Source organism: Periplaneta americana, chromosome 13 (assembly GCF_040183065.1).
Source record: "Periplaneta americana isolate PAMFEO1 chromosome 13, P.americana_PAMFEO1_priV1, whole genome shotgun sequence".
NCBI classification, from domain to species: Eukaryota; Metazoa; Arthropoda; class Insecta; order Blattodea; family Blattidae; genus Periplaneta; species Periplaneta americana.
The window spans coordinates 159972818-159989347 of NC_091129.1; the positions used below are offsets into that span (position 1 = coordinate 159972818).

General features: G+C 36.5%; 1 long non-coding RNA gene across 1 annotated transcript; it reads left to right on the forward strand.

Annotated features, from left to right (window-relative positions):
- Positions 1 to 2173: 2173 nt before the first annotated feature.
- On the forward strand, positions 2174 to 13400 carry LOC138712578 (uncharacterized). Its single transcript, XR_011335746.1, has 7 exons — positions 2174 to 2278; positions 3997 to 4105; positions 5421 to 5564; positions 5754 to 5863; positions 7204 to 7312; positions 7507 to 7602; positions 11821 to 13400. It is a non-coding gene; the product is annotated as an uncharacterized lncRNA (long non-coding RNA).
- The last annotated feature ends 3130 nt before the right edge of the window (positions 13401 to 16530 follow it).

Below are 16530 nucleotides of genomic sequence, written 5' to 3' on the forward strand. Positions count from 1 at the left end.
CCCTGTTTTTCTCTGTATCTCTACATTCCATTTTCCCCCCTCTATTTTGTTTTTTATTTGTGTGTTCTTTCTTTTGCTTCTAATATCTTCGCTATCTTCCCGTGTACTTCGCCCTCCATTGTCCCCAATATTTTATTCTACACTTTGCCTGCAATTCTTTTATTCTCCTCTGTTCGTTCCAATTTTTCTTCTGTTTGGTCCTCTACTTTCTGCTCTTTTTTCCCTCTATTTTGTCTTGTATTTTACAGTCTTTTTTCTGTCTTCTCTGCATTTTTTCCCTGTGTTCTCTCTATTGTTTCATCAGATGTTTGGTCAATTTTTTTCCTTGATTGTCCAGTGTAATTTCGTCTGTATATTGTCATCTAATTTCCCTTTCCCCGATTTTCTCTTATATTGCCTCTGTTTTCTTGTGCATTATCGCTACTCTGTAATTCTTTATTATTCCTTCTTTTTTCTCCTCTATTTTTCCTCTATTGTGTGATCTATATTATTATGTATTTTCACTCTATATTCTTCTCTATCTTTCCACTGTACTTTTAGGTGGATTTTCTCTTCCATTTTCAATCTATTGTCCCTTGAATGTTCATGTCTATTTCCCACTCTATTTTCTGTTTATCATCCCCCTTTTTCCTTACTAATTCCTATATTTTCTCCTTTATTTTCCTTGAATTTTCTCCTCTATATTTCCGTGTATTTTTTCCTCTATTACCTCTATTATCGTTCTATTTTCTCCACTTATTCCCGCAATTTTTTCCTTACATGTCTTTCTATGTTGTCTCTTTTTTGGGTCTATTTTGCCCTCTGTTATTCGTATATTTTCGCATCTAATTTCTGCTGTATTTGTTTTCTTTTTCCTGTATTTTGGCTTCTATTATCCCTCTATTTTCTCTTCTAATCTCCCTCCATTTTGCCTCTATTTTGTCCTGTATAGTTTCCCTCTATTTTCCTTGAATTTTCTCTTCTATTATCTTCTCTATTGTCTCCTCTGTTATCTCTTTCTAGAGTGAATAATAGAGGAGGAAATATAAGGAAAATAGAGACGTAAGAAGGTTGGAAATGGAGGTAGAATAAAGGAAAAATGTAGGGAAATTAGAGAGGACACAGAAGAGAAAATAGAGGTAAAGTAAAGGGCAAAGTGGGCAAAATTGAGGAGAAAAATAGAGTGGAAAATATAGAAGAACATACAGGGTATAATAGAGAAGATATATGAAACAAATATATGGATAATAGAGGGGATAATACGGGAGAAAATAGAAGGGACAATACACAAGAAAATAGACGGCTAATAGAGGAGCAAATAGAGGGGAGAATAGTACATAGAGTAGAGAGAAAGTAGAGAAAAAGGAGAAAATAGATGGATAATGGAGAGAAAATTGAGAGTACAGGTTAATAGAGGACAAAATAGAGGGTTAATAGAGAAAAAGTAGAGGAGATAATGGAGGAGGAAATAGAGGGAAAAATAGAAGGATAATAGAGAGGAAGTAGAAGGGATAATAAAGGAAGAAATGGAGGTGATAGAGGAAAAGTAGAGAAGAATGTGGTGGCGAAAATAGGGAGGAATATAGTGGAGGAAATGGAGGGAGAATAGAGAATACAGGGAAAATAGAGGGGAAAGTTCCTATAGGAGAAAATATTTTGAAGTAGAGAGAAAAATAAAGGAAAAAATGGAGAGAGAAAAACAGAGGGATAGAAGAATGGAAAATAGAAGGGAATATTAAAGGAAAGATGGAGGATATAATAGAGGGAATAAAATAGGGAATAGAGAGGATAAAGTAGAGGAGAAAATATACGGGAAAATAGAAGGGAAAGAGGGAAAATAGAGGAGCAAATAAAATAGAGGGGTAATGGAGAACAGAGAAGAAAATAGAGAGAAGAAAGGAGAAAATAGATTAAAATATAATTTAAGTTGGCTTCTTTGCGAGACGGCGTCTCGGAGAGTCCGAGATGAGCAGTACTGCCAATTGAGCTATTTTGTCGTTGAACGTAATTATTGAAAACTGTATTTTGCGAACAAGTTGTTTTTCTGTAATAAAGGTTTAGTAATTTTTTACACACCTTCAAGCGAAGAAATCACGGTTTTTTTGATGATAATAAACAATCTGACGACTTTTGACTGTACCGTTTAATAATTTTTGCTAACGTGTGTTGGCAATTCTGGCCGGCGACGATGTGAGATGTAAAACGAATATGGCTGACTTATGTGAAATGTATAATTTTATTAGGTGTTTTTGGTATACAAAATGGATATAAGTATGCCTTATGAAATGAACGAAACTAGGTGAGAATACTTTTACGACTGTGAGAGTTGCGAAATAATTAGATTTATTTAAACTATCTTGAGGATAATGATTTTCAAGAATGAAGTTGGGAGTATGAATGACGATGTGTAGTATAGATCTAATATAGGTAATTTGTATCGATGTTTCTGGAGCAATGGGTTATAATGCAATAGTTGCGATGGTATTGATGAATGTAATTTCGCCGGTTATGTTAGAGTAAGCAGGAACAGACTAACGTATAATTTAATTATATGACATGTATGCCTATAGTGTGCCATGTTCGTTGTAAGTGACTCGTGAGTAGACCTCGGATTTTTAGGTGATTAAAATATAATTGTAGGTACCTAAAATAGTTACGTAATGACGTATAGTGCAATAAAACTATACTATAATTGGATAAACTCCAGAACATGGATTGCACCCTTTCCCTCTTACTTCAAAATTGCAACCTTGTGCACACAAAATAAATTATTGGCACTGACAAGTGCCTTTTCGTAAATATGGAATTCGTTTGTTTTGTGTTCCTTTGAAATGTGGTCAATTAGGTAACAGTGATTGGAACACGATTTTCTTTGTGTATTTCCCTAATGTTAAGCCTTTTAACGTGTTGACTTAAATGTGAGTTTCGTTCAGAGTTTACCTGAAAGAATAGACTAAAATTAGTTTAATTAAATACCTGCAATGAAAATATTAAGAAAATGTTGTCAGTTTTAATAGAACTTTAATGCCTATTAATGGTTACACGAGAATTACATCCCATCACCCATTACTTTTATATAAATTTAACTTAAAATTAGGAGATAAAGTTGTCAAACTAAGAGCTTCATACTAGTGGCTGTATATAGATCTGGTAAATGTAGAAGCACTGTAATTTTACTATAAAAGTATTGCTAACATGATAGTGAAGATTCATGAAAAATGGAAATATTTAGTAACCTCTTTGTTACATATACCACAATAGGCAATTGAGCCATCTGTACAGAAAGTAGGAAATTCTTGTATCCACTGTGGAATTAATGACGACTTGGCTGCTGATATTTTCGGCATACTGGAACTTTTCACAAACACTAGAATGGATGCAATACTTGAAAGAAATACGCTTTAAAAGCTTTGTAACTGTTGATGTTAACTGTGAGACATTAAGAACTTAGCATGGACCAATATTTAAAGGTAATGTCCTGTACTTCCGGGTGTATTCTTTCACTGTTTCCAGATTCTCACATATATGTAGGTATTTTTAGGTACTACAAGTTTGGGGCCATATAATATAGGGGGCTAGAAAATATTGAGAATAGGATGCATGTTTATATGAAATTTTTTTTCGATTAATACACAGACACACACATGTAAACTGGGCTCTAACCTTTGGGAAATGCCACTGCCCCTGTACAGAAGTGAGCCCATTTATTTTCATATAAGTTACCTATTTTGTGAGGAACAGAAAAAGTTTTTACCTAAAATCCTAGGTCTACTCATGATTCAGCAGAGGTTGGAGAAGGTTTTTCTGGTGGATAGCCATTAAAAAAGGGGGGGGTGGTCAACGTTGGGATCATTTTTATTTTGGTGTGATTGTGATTTAAATTTGATACTTGGCAAAATTATCATAGTGAGTAAGTAGTATTGGGTTAATATGAGGAGGAAGTAAGAATAGTAATTATAAAATAGGGAGTGTATATTGCAGTTAAGATTGAGATATTATGTTGGAATTTGTTTACAGATTGTACACGGACCTGTGGAGGATGACTGCGTCTGCTTTTCCCGAGACGTGAGGAGGACGACTGGTATGAAGATTTGAAGATCTTTGACAGGACGGTTGTGCACTTAAGGTAGGATTTTAAACTATTGAAATGAAATAGATGTATATAAATGAATATGTTTAGGTAAATACCGTATATTTGAAATTTGTTACGAAGAAAATGAGTGTGGGCAGTTTTGCTAGGTTTTCTGGTCAATGTTACTTACGTCCCGCCGACTATAGAGACCCCGGCCAATTTTACACATATTTATAACTTGTTGCTTCTTTGACAGGTTAGGTTTGGTTAGTTTAGGTTTTTGTTATAGCCTACCTTGCATATATGATTATAGCGCAACATTGGCAGTGATAAAAGTGAAATATTCGTTCAGTGGGTGTTGTATACTCTACATTCACTGGTTTTCTTTCCACTTTGCTAGATTATGGAATTTGTTATGAAGAAAATGAGTGTGGGCAGTTTTGCTAGGTTTCCTTTCCGCTTTGCTAGATTATGGAATTTGTTATGAATAAATTGAGTGTGGGCAGTTTTGCTAGATTTTCTTTTCATTTTGCTAGATTATGGAATTTGTTATGAAGAAAATGAGTGTGGGCAGTTTTGCTAGGTTTTCTTTCCATTTTGCTAGATTATGGAATTTGTTATGAAAGAAATGAGTGAGGGCAGTTTTGCTAGGTTTTCTTTCCATTTTGCTAGATTATTGAATTTGTTGTGAAGAAAATGAGTGTGGGCAGTTTTGCTAGGTTTTCTTTCCATTTTGCTAGATTATGGAATTTGTTATGAAGAAAATGAGTGTGGGCAGTTTTGCTAGGTTTCCTTTCCGCTTTGCTAGATTATGAAATTTGTTATGAATAAATTGAGTATGGGCAGTTTTGCTAGATTTTGTTTCCATTTTGCTAGATTATGGAATTTGTTATGAAGAAAATGAATGTGGGCAGTTTTGCTAGGTTTCCTTTCCGCTTTGCTAGATTATGGAATTTGTTATGAATAAATTGAGTGTGGGCAGTTTTGCTAGATTTTTTTTTTTTTCCATTTTGCTAGATTATGGAATTTGTTATGAAGAAAATGAGTGTGAGCAGTTTTGCTAGGTTTTCTTTCCATTTTGCTAGATCATGGAATTTGTTATGAAGAAAATGAATGTGAGCAGTTTTGCTAGGTTTTCTTTCCATTTTGCTAGATCATGGAATTTGTTATGAAGAAGTTGAGTATGGGCAATTTTGCTAGGTTTTTCTTTCCATTTTCTAGATTATGGAGTTTGTTATGAAAAAAATGAGTGCTTTGTAGATTATAGAATTAGTAGTAGCAATGCAGTTTCCATATCTTGGTGTTTCATATGCTGCTGAATATTTAGACGACATGGAAAGAAATGTGATTGCCACGTGTCTTGTTTCAGGGCGTTTTGTGGCAGTTTAGGAGTAGGTGTTAGATTCTGTGGAGTAAGTGACAGAAGAAGAGATGGTGGTAGTGAAACAGCACTGCGAGAGGAGATGGGAGGCAACTGTGGAGCAAATTGCAGTCAGGATAAATGCATAAACTGGTAAATATGGATTACTAGCTAATGATGTAGTCACAGAATGTAGTTGTAGATTACAGAAAAAATATGGGAAAAAGAATGAAACATTTATGGATTTAGATTTGTGACGATGTGCATGTGCTGCTGTTTCGTAGGTTGCCGAAAATGTAAACCACTTGTAAAGACGTGTGGTTATGATGTGTCCTGTTCCAGGGTGTTTGGGGCAGATGCGGACTCTGGATGAACTGACACAGAAGATGGTGGCAGGAGATGGGAAGCGGTAACTGTGGAGGAAATCCTAGTCAGGATACATGCATAATCTGGTAAACATGGATTACTAACTAGTGTCAATATTTAAACACAGTAATTAGGAATAGTTGGACAGATAATTGAGAAAAAATGGGAGTATAAGGGTACAGTACATCAGTTATTCATAGATTTCAAAAAGGCATGTGACTCGGTTAAGAGGGAAGTATTATATGATATTCTTATTGAATTTGGTATTTCCAAGAAACTAGTTTGATTAATTAAAATGTGTCTCAGTGAAACTTACAGCAGAGTCCGTATAGGTCAGTTTCTATCTGATGCTTTTCCAATTCACTGCGGGCTAAAGCAGGGAGATGCACTATCACCTTTACTTTTTAACTTGGCTTTAGAAATGCATTAGGAAAGTTCAGGATAACAGGCAGGGTTTGGAATTGAACGGGTTACATCAGCTTCTTGTCTATGCGGATGACGTGAATATGTTAGGAGAAAATCCACAAATGATTAGGGAAAATACGGAAATTTTACTTGAAGCAAGTAGAGCGATCGGTTTGGAAGTAAATCCCGAAAAGACAAAGTATATGATTATGTCTCGTGACCAGAATATTGTACGAAATGGAAATATAAAAATTGGAGATTTATCCTTCGAAGAGGTGGAAAAATTCAAATATCTTGGAGCAACATTAACAAATATAAATGAGGAAATTAAACGCAGAATAAATATGGGAAAGGCATGTTATTATTCGGTTGAGAAGCTCTTATCATCCAGTCTGCTGTCCAAAAAATGTGAAAGTTAGAATTTATAAAACAGTTATATTACCGGTTGCTCTGTATGGTTGTGAAACTTGGACTCTCACTCTGAGAGAGGAACATAGGTTAAGGGTGTTTGAGAATAAGGTGCTTGGGAAAATATTTGGGGCTAAGCGGGATGAAGTTACAGGAGAATGGAGAAAGTTACACAACGCAGAACTGCACGCTTTGTATTCTTCACCTGACATAATTAGGAACATTAAATCCAGACGTTTGAGATGGGCAGGGCATGTAGCAGGTATATGCGAATCCAGAAATGCATATAGAGTGTTAGTTGGGAGACCGGAGGGAAAAAGGCCTTTAGACTGGATTAATCTTGCACAGAATAGGGACCGATGGCGGGCTTATGTGAGGGCGGCAACGAACCTTCGGGTTCCTTAAAAGCCATTTGTAAGTAAGTAAGTAAGTAATTAGGAATAGTTATAGTACAGTCACAGAAAATAGTAGAGAATATAAATGTAGTAGATGTAGGTGTGTGAAGATTTGCATGTTCTATTATGAGTGCAGTTTCCGTATATTGCTATTTGATAGGTTGCAGAGAATGTAAGCTACTTGTAAAGAAATGTGATTGTCATGTGTCTCGTTCCAGGGTGTTTTGGGGCAGTTGCAGACTCTGGATGAGGTGACGAGGCAGCTCTGGGACAGGAGAGGGGAGAAAACTGTGGATCAAATACCAGCCAGTAAACGTGCATAAACTGGTAAAGATGGATTACTAACTAATGTCGATATTTAAAGAGAATGATTTAGCAGTGGTAATAATACAGTGGCAGAATATACGTAAGAATTTAAATTTAGTGGATTTATGTTTCTGTATTATCTGTGCAGTTTGCATAGGTTGCCGAAAATGTAAGTCACTTACGAGGAAATGTGATAGTGATGTGTCCTGTTGCAGGGTATTTTGGGGCAGTTGCGGACTGAAGGCAGCTCTGGAACAGGAGATGGGATGAAGCTGAGGATCAAATACCAGTCAGGAAACATGCATAAATTGGTAAATATGAATTATTATGTTGAAATGTAATGTTTAGAAAGTTTTGGGTAGAACTTGGATCTGGATTATTGTTTCGTGGATTATAGATACTGTGTACAGGGTGAAAGGGGTATGAATACATTAATTTGAAGAACAGAATCTTTGGGTTGTAAGTAACCGAAAAGTCAAATATCATTTTGGTATTTGAATAATGGCTTAGGCAAAAGAAATAATTTCTGTGTAAAGTTTGAATGCCATTGATGTTAAAAGTAATGAGTTTTGAGGTAAGATATGAAAGCGAAGAAGAAGCAGCTGAAAAATTATTGCTTTTTCATTTGTTGGGAAAATAGTTCATTTGTGTAAAAACGTAGAAAATTAACTCATTAAAAGTGCATTTACAGTGTGGTGAAACTTTGTGAGATATTTTGCAAGTTTGGCAAGTGTATGCTGAAAGTGTGGTGATTAGAGATGAACAAAACTAACTGTGGTTCTCGCTTGCTGTGTTTGCCGCGTTTGCCTTTTGAGTCTTCGCTCGTCATTCTTGTGCGCTTTGAGTCTTGCTCATCATTCTCGAAATAGCATTTGGTCTGTGTGGAAAAATTTCGTAACTTTGAATAACATACATCATTGAAATAAATAACATAAATTTTTAAATGCGACAGAAAGACAAAACTGAAATAGTATCTTAGTTATTATCGTCGCGCTCTCGTGTTTAACATGTTGGCATCATACAATAATGTGTGGTTTACTTTTAAAACATAATTTTGCTGACTGATTGTTGCTCTGTAGGTTTCACTGTAAGTGTCACATTGTCACGTCTACTTCCTCGATGAGAACGAGCACTAGTTTGTTATATTGTTAAATGGCTATTATTATTTCATATACGAGTATGTTGACATTCTTAACTCCTAATAATAACTCTTTAATAATTATTTGTAATCACATACTTTAATGTTTGTCTTCATCACAAGACATTGCAACCTCGGTTTTAGTCCACGTGGATTAGACAAGTAGTCATGTAATAATGGAAGCAGCTTATTGGTTGCAACATTGAAATTGAGGCGAGTGATTCGAGTGGCGACGTAAGAAATTGAAAACAATAATGCAATTAAATTTCAAAGACCTGCTGAATGTTAACCATGAAAACGTGGCGATAATATAAGAATGTTCTGGTTCTATTATAATATGATATTATTTTCGCCGCTCGAGCCTGAGTAACAACTGGCAGATCAAAGAAAAGGTTAACAACAATAACAGACCTGTCGATTGCATACTGTTCTAAAGCGATGTTGTCACGTCTTTTTCAAACTGCAGGGTGTACAAACGAGAAACTCGACTACTTTATAACTAATATTATATAATAATAATGATAATACTTTCATGCCATCTAACTACATTAATTAAATAAATATGTAAATTACAGTTATTAATTACCTGACATCCTACCTCTCATCTGAACTGGTTCCTTCACTGTCACTGTCACCTACACTTATAATGAATGAGTGTCTTGTCCTGTTAACACACTTTGTCCACAATTCCGAATTTATTAGTTCAACACATTGTCATATAGTTCTGCATACACTGTCACTACGTGATGGAGTCACATTTCGTTTTGGAACTTGATGTTTTAAGCACGTCCAAATAAGTTCAATAGCATTTAAATTACAGTGATATGGGGGCAACCACAAAACCTCATGGCCGAAATTTCTTGCAATTTTGTCAATGACAAACTGTCTACTGATATTAGTTTCTTTTATGAGTTGAAGCAATACAGATATAGTGGGGAGTGGATTGGGTACTTCTAGATTGTATTGTACCATGAAGCTAATAATATCATCCTTTCTTGTGGATCTATTTGGTAGCCTGAAATGATAAGCAGCGTTATACGTGGAGGGCTTGTTGGAAGATTTTTTTATTAATTGTTTGTAAACCAGTCCTCGAAAATTTCAGAATTAATTTTATCATGTGAATCTGCTTTGGAGTCACCTATATTTCTAGCTGAAAGGAACAAACAATTTGGAACCCAGCCGTCACTACTATCTGCGTGCAAAACCATAATTCGTTTCCCATGACATACAGGGGCATTGAAGGCACATGAGCAACTCCCATCATCCCAACCTTTTTTGGGGACATCATGTGTGTCATACCATGTCTCGTCCAAAAATATAATTTTATGGCCTGCCAATCTTTTAGAACGAAGTGTGTTCAAATATTTGTACCTCCACATTACTATTCTCGAAGACTCCATTATTACGTGTCTTTTGTTAAGAATTCGGAACCTGAATCCTAACTTTTTCAATAATTCTCTCAGTCTTGTTTCTTTGTAGGGGAATTCACACTTGTTTTGAAGTTCTATTAATATTTCATTAACTGTTGGTGACTGTCCATTTTTAAAAAAATCATACACTGTTTGACGAACCAGATTGTAAGTGAAGTTATCAACTTTTTCAAATTTCTGTTTTTTATTTTTACATTTTTGTGGGTGTTTTAGGACCTCTTTCTACAACTCTGCTTATGGCTTGCCTACTTAATCCAACAGCTTTTGTGGTCTCTGTAATTGGTCCCTTGCCCAATTTATTACTTTTGACGTAGGCATACACATTACAAATTATTTTCTGAGACTGTTTATTCAATGTCCCCATACATTTGCTACCTGTAATTGTCTTACTTGTACTAGTTGAAGGAACACACGCATTTACATTACTTTCAACTTCATCATCGCCTTCCCACGGCCTCCACATCTTAAATATTAACACCAACTTATAATAACTCCCACTTGAAGTGCTTTACTAAACTGAACGAACATTTGTTATTAAGAATGGCAACCTTGGTTCTTACTCCACGTGGACTTGATATGTACACGTCAAAATTCAATCCTGGATTGCCATTGGCGGCAACCGTTTTTGTAGAATATGATTGGAGCGGTGGGACTAAAAGAACCACAATCACAAGCGACAAACAATGACTTATAAATATGAAAGACTCGCCGGTTGTTACTCTGGCTAGCGTGGCGATTATACCTATGATTATAAAAAAATAAATTTGCATTTCTAAGAAACATAAAACATGACATTAATATATTTTTACTTGAGATTGCACACTTGATCTTAAACACATGAAAAGAAAATTCCTAGCCTTTTAGTAAGGGCCTAGTAATGAAATTAAGACTGGGGAACAGATTATTATACACTGAAAGGTAGAGATGATGTTTCAAATAGGCTACTTGATTGTTTATACCTATATAACAGTTGCCAAAGTAGATGAAAGTTCAGTCAGGTATAAAGAACTGTGGTGATTCAAGGCTGCTTGACTTCGAGAGTCATCAGTACCGAGTCTTGGAACACTGACAAACAGTCTTTATGTCAAGGACGCCACGTAATACAACATTGTCGTGCAGGTTTTCTGCTTTGCGGGCGCTGTTAGTCTCGTTTTCTCGATTGTTGTACATGCCTAATGGTTATGTTAATAAATAAGTATTCTCCCTTCTGTGACTTAAACAGGTCATAGCTGTACATTGGATTTAAGAAATGTTAGAAATGGTACAATTAATTTAAAACCGTAAAAGAAAAGTTCAGAGCTGACTAGTCGTGGATATTGTTTTCAGTGTTGCCGAGATTTTTGGAATTTGGCTGCTGACTTGAATATGTTTAGTTAATGTGGAACAGTGTTATGGTACAGTTGAAATCCATGTGCCTGCATACAATTGTAAAGGAAACTCGTTTTGAAGTTTACTTATGCCTGTTGGTAGAGTGTTTTAAGATTAGAGAGGAGGGTTGACAAATTAAGTTTGTTGGTATTGTGGCAATTGTTTCCACCTGAGTGAAGTCCTGTTAGGTGAAGTAACAATAAGAAATTTTGTGGTCGCACGGGTATGAAATTGATTTTCATCTCATTGCACTGCTGTTTAGTGAAATATTCTTTGGATACCTTATTGCCTTGTGAAAATAGACAGTTTTATAATGATCTTGAATTCTTGTGCCGCTGGTAGTGATGAAATGAAATAATGGAGGAAATATTGTATTTTGCATCTGTACTGAAGTCTGGAAAATGCAAGTGTTTTGAAGTTTTTGTTGGGACAATAGTGTGAAAACTGGAAATGTCCCAGCAAAACTGGGATGTCTGTTTAGACTAAGTTAATAGTACAAGTAATGAGGAAATAGGAAAAGGAATTGTAATGTAAGATAGCCTATGACATTTTAGGTAACAGTGAGCTGACATTGTTGTGAATTTCTCCTCCAGGTGTTCTGTCTGCCGGCCAGGGGAGGACCACAGCTTTTCCTGAGACCAGTGAGCAAGATTGTTAAGAAGCGAAGGATTTGAAGAGGACATTGGGAGTGAAGGACTTGAAGACATCAGAAGGAGTGAAGAATTTCAAGAGGACATCAGGAGAAGTGAAGGATTTGAAGAGGACATCAGGAGTGAAGGATTTGAAGACATCAGAAGGAGTGAAGGATTTCAAGAGGACATCAGGAGAAGTGAAGGATTTTAAGAGGTATGTCACCAGCTGAAGGTTGGAAAGAGTTATAATGCATAGTAGTTACTTGTTCATTAGAATAGATTATATACATGGTGAACTGTGAGCAATGTAAATAATTCTGGTAGGTGATTCCTTGAGTAAAGAGCAACAAAAAAAGTCAAATAGCAATTTGCTATATTTAGAATAGTTTTCGAGAGAAAGGTGCATTTTAAGATACATGAATTATGAGAAGTTGCTATGCTGTGCGCTACAATCAGTTTGGAGTAACACATTAAGTTGTGTTGCTCTGAAAAAAGCCCTCCACCCGAGTTGTTGAAAGTCAATGCCATCATGCCATATACATTGCATTTAAAGTCATAAGAAAAAATACAGATGATATACTGTAAAATTTTCGTGTTTAAACTGTCTTAGATAATGGAGAATGAACACTTGTTTTTTTCAAGTGAAACAAAATCTTGAACAATTTAAAATAAACCTATAACCTTATTTTAATTAAATATCGAGAGAACAAAGGCGGTAAGGCACGCTTCTTTCAAAGTAAATGGATAAGATTAAGAAATATGTCTATTTTGTAGAGATCGTGAAGAATAATGATGCATATTTCACGTTATGAAAACGAAATTTTAAAACGTTTAGGGGAAAAATGAAAATACGATATGCTTATTTGACGTTGAAGTAAGGAACAAAATTGAAATAGTAATAGTATGAAACAAGTGTATAATAAATGAGTTTCATTTGCTTTTTTTGTACGATAGTGTTGTAAAAGAATATTAATAAATAAAATCGCATTATTGTAAGATACAGTAGAATTCCTCGTATCTGGGAACTGTGGGACAAAGGCAGTGTGGGATAATTGGAAAATACATTTATAGGTTATGTAAAGATATAATGTTCCGCACAAACATGTTTTTTCCGAAATATGTAGTACTGAATACGGTAAAGTACATTCACCATTATTGTAATGCATAATAGCGTAAGAAATAGTAGATATTTTCTTAACCTTATGACAATTTTAAATAGCGGCTTTGTGACATGAAGAGCAATGTAGCGAACGTTGCAACTATAAAGATGAAGTAGCGCTCGATGATTTGAACCTCTTGAACATATCTGTAATGTCTGCTTGTTTATGTATACTATCTAATTTCACACTTTCGTATTTATACTTGTCCAACACCCCTTTGAAACGGCCGAGTTGAAGTGGTAAATGAAAAGATATCTCTGCGCATTGTTTGCAAAGCCCAAGTGACAGTTTACTGATGCTACGTGATCTATTCGAGGGATATAATGGGGTTTTCTGTCTATGTTTTGACGTGTATGTGGCATGTGTGATCCGCGAAAATGACATCACATATTCGTCTAAGTCTTCCCTTTTGCATGAATGACTTTTTTTTTTTTTTTTTTTTTTTTTTTTTTTTTTTTTTTTTTTTTTTGCCTAGCCAAAAGAAGTGCCATTGTTTCAGTATTGCCAGTTATTTGGGTGCGAGATACGAGGGATTTTCCTGTATGGAGTTTATCATTGTCTTAAAAAGGGGGGGGGGGGGTTTGCTATGACATGTGATATATGAAATATCATGACATTAGCAAATCATTCCAAAATGTGAACTTTATGATACAGGTTATGCATTTTTAATGGAATTCATGGTAATATTTTACGGCACTAGTATGATAATGTATATTCAGTAGCTATAAAGAGTGTTTGTAATGCTGATGTAGACAGAATGTTATTTTGAAACTCTGTGACTTAATTTTAATTACATATTTGGTGAACACAGCCAATAAGAAAAGTTTACTTTACGTTATACAAATATAATTAATGATACACAAAATCTCCTTTAGTTGTACTACGAGCATTTTCTTCAGCCAGTTAGAAATAGTTACCTCCCACAAAAATTTTTAAAGCAGTATTGAGTAAACTTACATGGAAGAAATTAAATTTTCCGAGTCATATCTAAAAGCAATTGTGTTATGTTCCTTTTTTTCGTTGCATGTGCAAGCTGCATCTATCCTTGCAAGCTTTACAGTGTTGTCACAGCAGAATGAAAGCTTCCATTGGTTTGGATCAAATTTCTATACATTTCATTTATTATCATAGTACACTCGTCTGTTAAATCAACTGAGCAGATTGGGAATGAATTGTACAACTTTCTCAAAATATGTTATGAGAAGTTTCATATAAAATAATTTATTTCTCGAAAAGGAAGCAGCATGGGGCAAAATTGTTTTAAACAACTGAAAGAATGACGTGTTGAAATTAATGACATTACTCATGGTTCACCGTGTAGATGTAAGAGCACCTATAGTCGACAGGACCCCTATAGTTGGCATAAATTGTTAAAATGAATTTGTGTTTTCCCTAAGGTTGACAGCTATGTCAACTTCAGGTTCTCAACTTAATATTACATTTTATAACTAGTTTAACATGCTTCCCACAGAGTGCATGAATGTCCAAAATTTTTTTCGTCTGCAACTCTTAGAAGCTGTAGTTGACAGGGGCTGTCAACCTTAAGTACCCAATGTGTCAGTTTCAGGAGATAATACTGAAGAAACTTTTTTAGTCAAAACAATTCAACAATATTCGCAGCAATCAACAGGTAAAGGACGTCTGTTGGATGGACAATTGAAAACTTGCCAGGGTAATAATGGAGCCTGCTCCACAGAGGATTCTCTGGAAGAAAGTAAAGAGCCTACAGCTACAACAAAACACAGCAATAGATATGAATGTATTAGAGCTACAATCTCAAACAGAACCACCTATGCTCATGATACCAGGGCCAGTTGAACCAGAACCACTTATGTCCATGATACCAGAGCCAGTTGAACCAGAACCACCTATGCCTATGATACCAGAGCCAGTTGAACCAGAACCACCTATGTCCATGATACCAGAGCCAGTTGAACCAGAACCACCTATGTCCATGATACCAGAGCCAGTTGAACCAAAACCACCTATGTCCATGATACCAGAGCCAGTTGAACCAGAACCACCTATGTCCATGATACCAGAGCCAGTTGAACCAGAACCACCTATGTCCATGATACCAGAGCCAGTTGAACCAAAACCACCTATGTCCATGATACCAGAGCCAGTTGAACCAGAACCACCTATGTCCATGATACCAGAGCCAGTTGAACCAGAACCACCTATGCCTATGATACCAGAGCCAGTTGAACCAGAACCACCTATGTCCATGATACCAGAGCCAGTTGAACCAGAACCACCTATGTCCATGATACCAGAGCCAGTTGAACCAGAACCACCTATGTCCATGATACCAGAGCCAGTTGAACCAGAACCACCTATGCCTATGATACCAGAGCCAGTTGAACCAGAACCACCTATGTCCATGATACCAGAGCCAGTTGAACCAGAACCACCTATGCCTATGATACCAGAGCCAGTTGAACCAGAACCACCTATGTCCATGATACCAGAGCCAGTTGAACCAGAACCACCTATGCCTATGATACCAGAGCCAGTTGAACCAGAACCACCTATGTCCATGATACCAGAGCCAGTTGAACCAGAACCACCTATGTCCATGATACCAGAGCCAGTTGAACCAGAACCACCTATGTCCATGATACCAGAGCCAGTTGAACCAGAACCACCTATGTCCATGATACCAGAGCCAGTTGAACCAGAACCACCTATGTCCATGATACCAGAGCCAGTTGAACCAGAACCACCTATGTCCATGATACCAGAGCCAGTTGAACCAGAACCACCTATGCCTATGATACCAGAGCCGGTTGAACCAGAACCACCTATGTCCATGATACCAGAGCCAGTTGAACCAGAACCACCTATGTCCATGATACCAGAGCCAGTTGAACCAGAACCACCTATGTCCATGATACCAGAGCCAGTTGAACCAGAACCACCTATGCCTATGATACCAGAGCCAGTTGAACCAGAACCACCTATGCCTATGATACCAGAGCCAGTTGAACCAGAACCACCTATGTCCATGATACCAGAGCCAGTTGAACCAGAACCACCTATGTCCATGATACCAGAGCCAGTTGAACCAGAACCACCTATGTCCATGATACCAGAGCCAGTTGAACCAGAACCACCTATGTCCATGATACCAGAGCCAGTTGAACCAGAACCACCTATGTCCATGATACCAGAGCCAGTTGAACCAGAACCACCTATGCCTATGATACCAGAGCCAGTTGAACCAGAACCACCTATGTCCATGATACCAGAGCCAGTTGAACCAGAACCACCTATGTCCATGATACCAGAGCCAGTTGAACTAGAACCACCTATGTTTAGGACACCACAGTTAATTGAACCATGATCACCTATGCCCACAACATCACAGTCAGTTGAACTACAACCACCTATGCCCACAACTATTGGAATGTTGTTCACTGTTGAAAAAGGACTTTATTTTGACCTCGCCCCAAAAAGAAAGATAGAAGGAATTCCTGCTGTAATTACCTGACCATATCTAGATGAAACT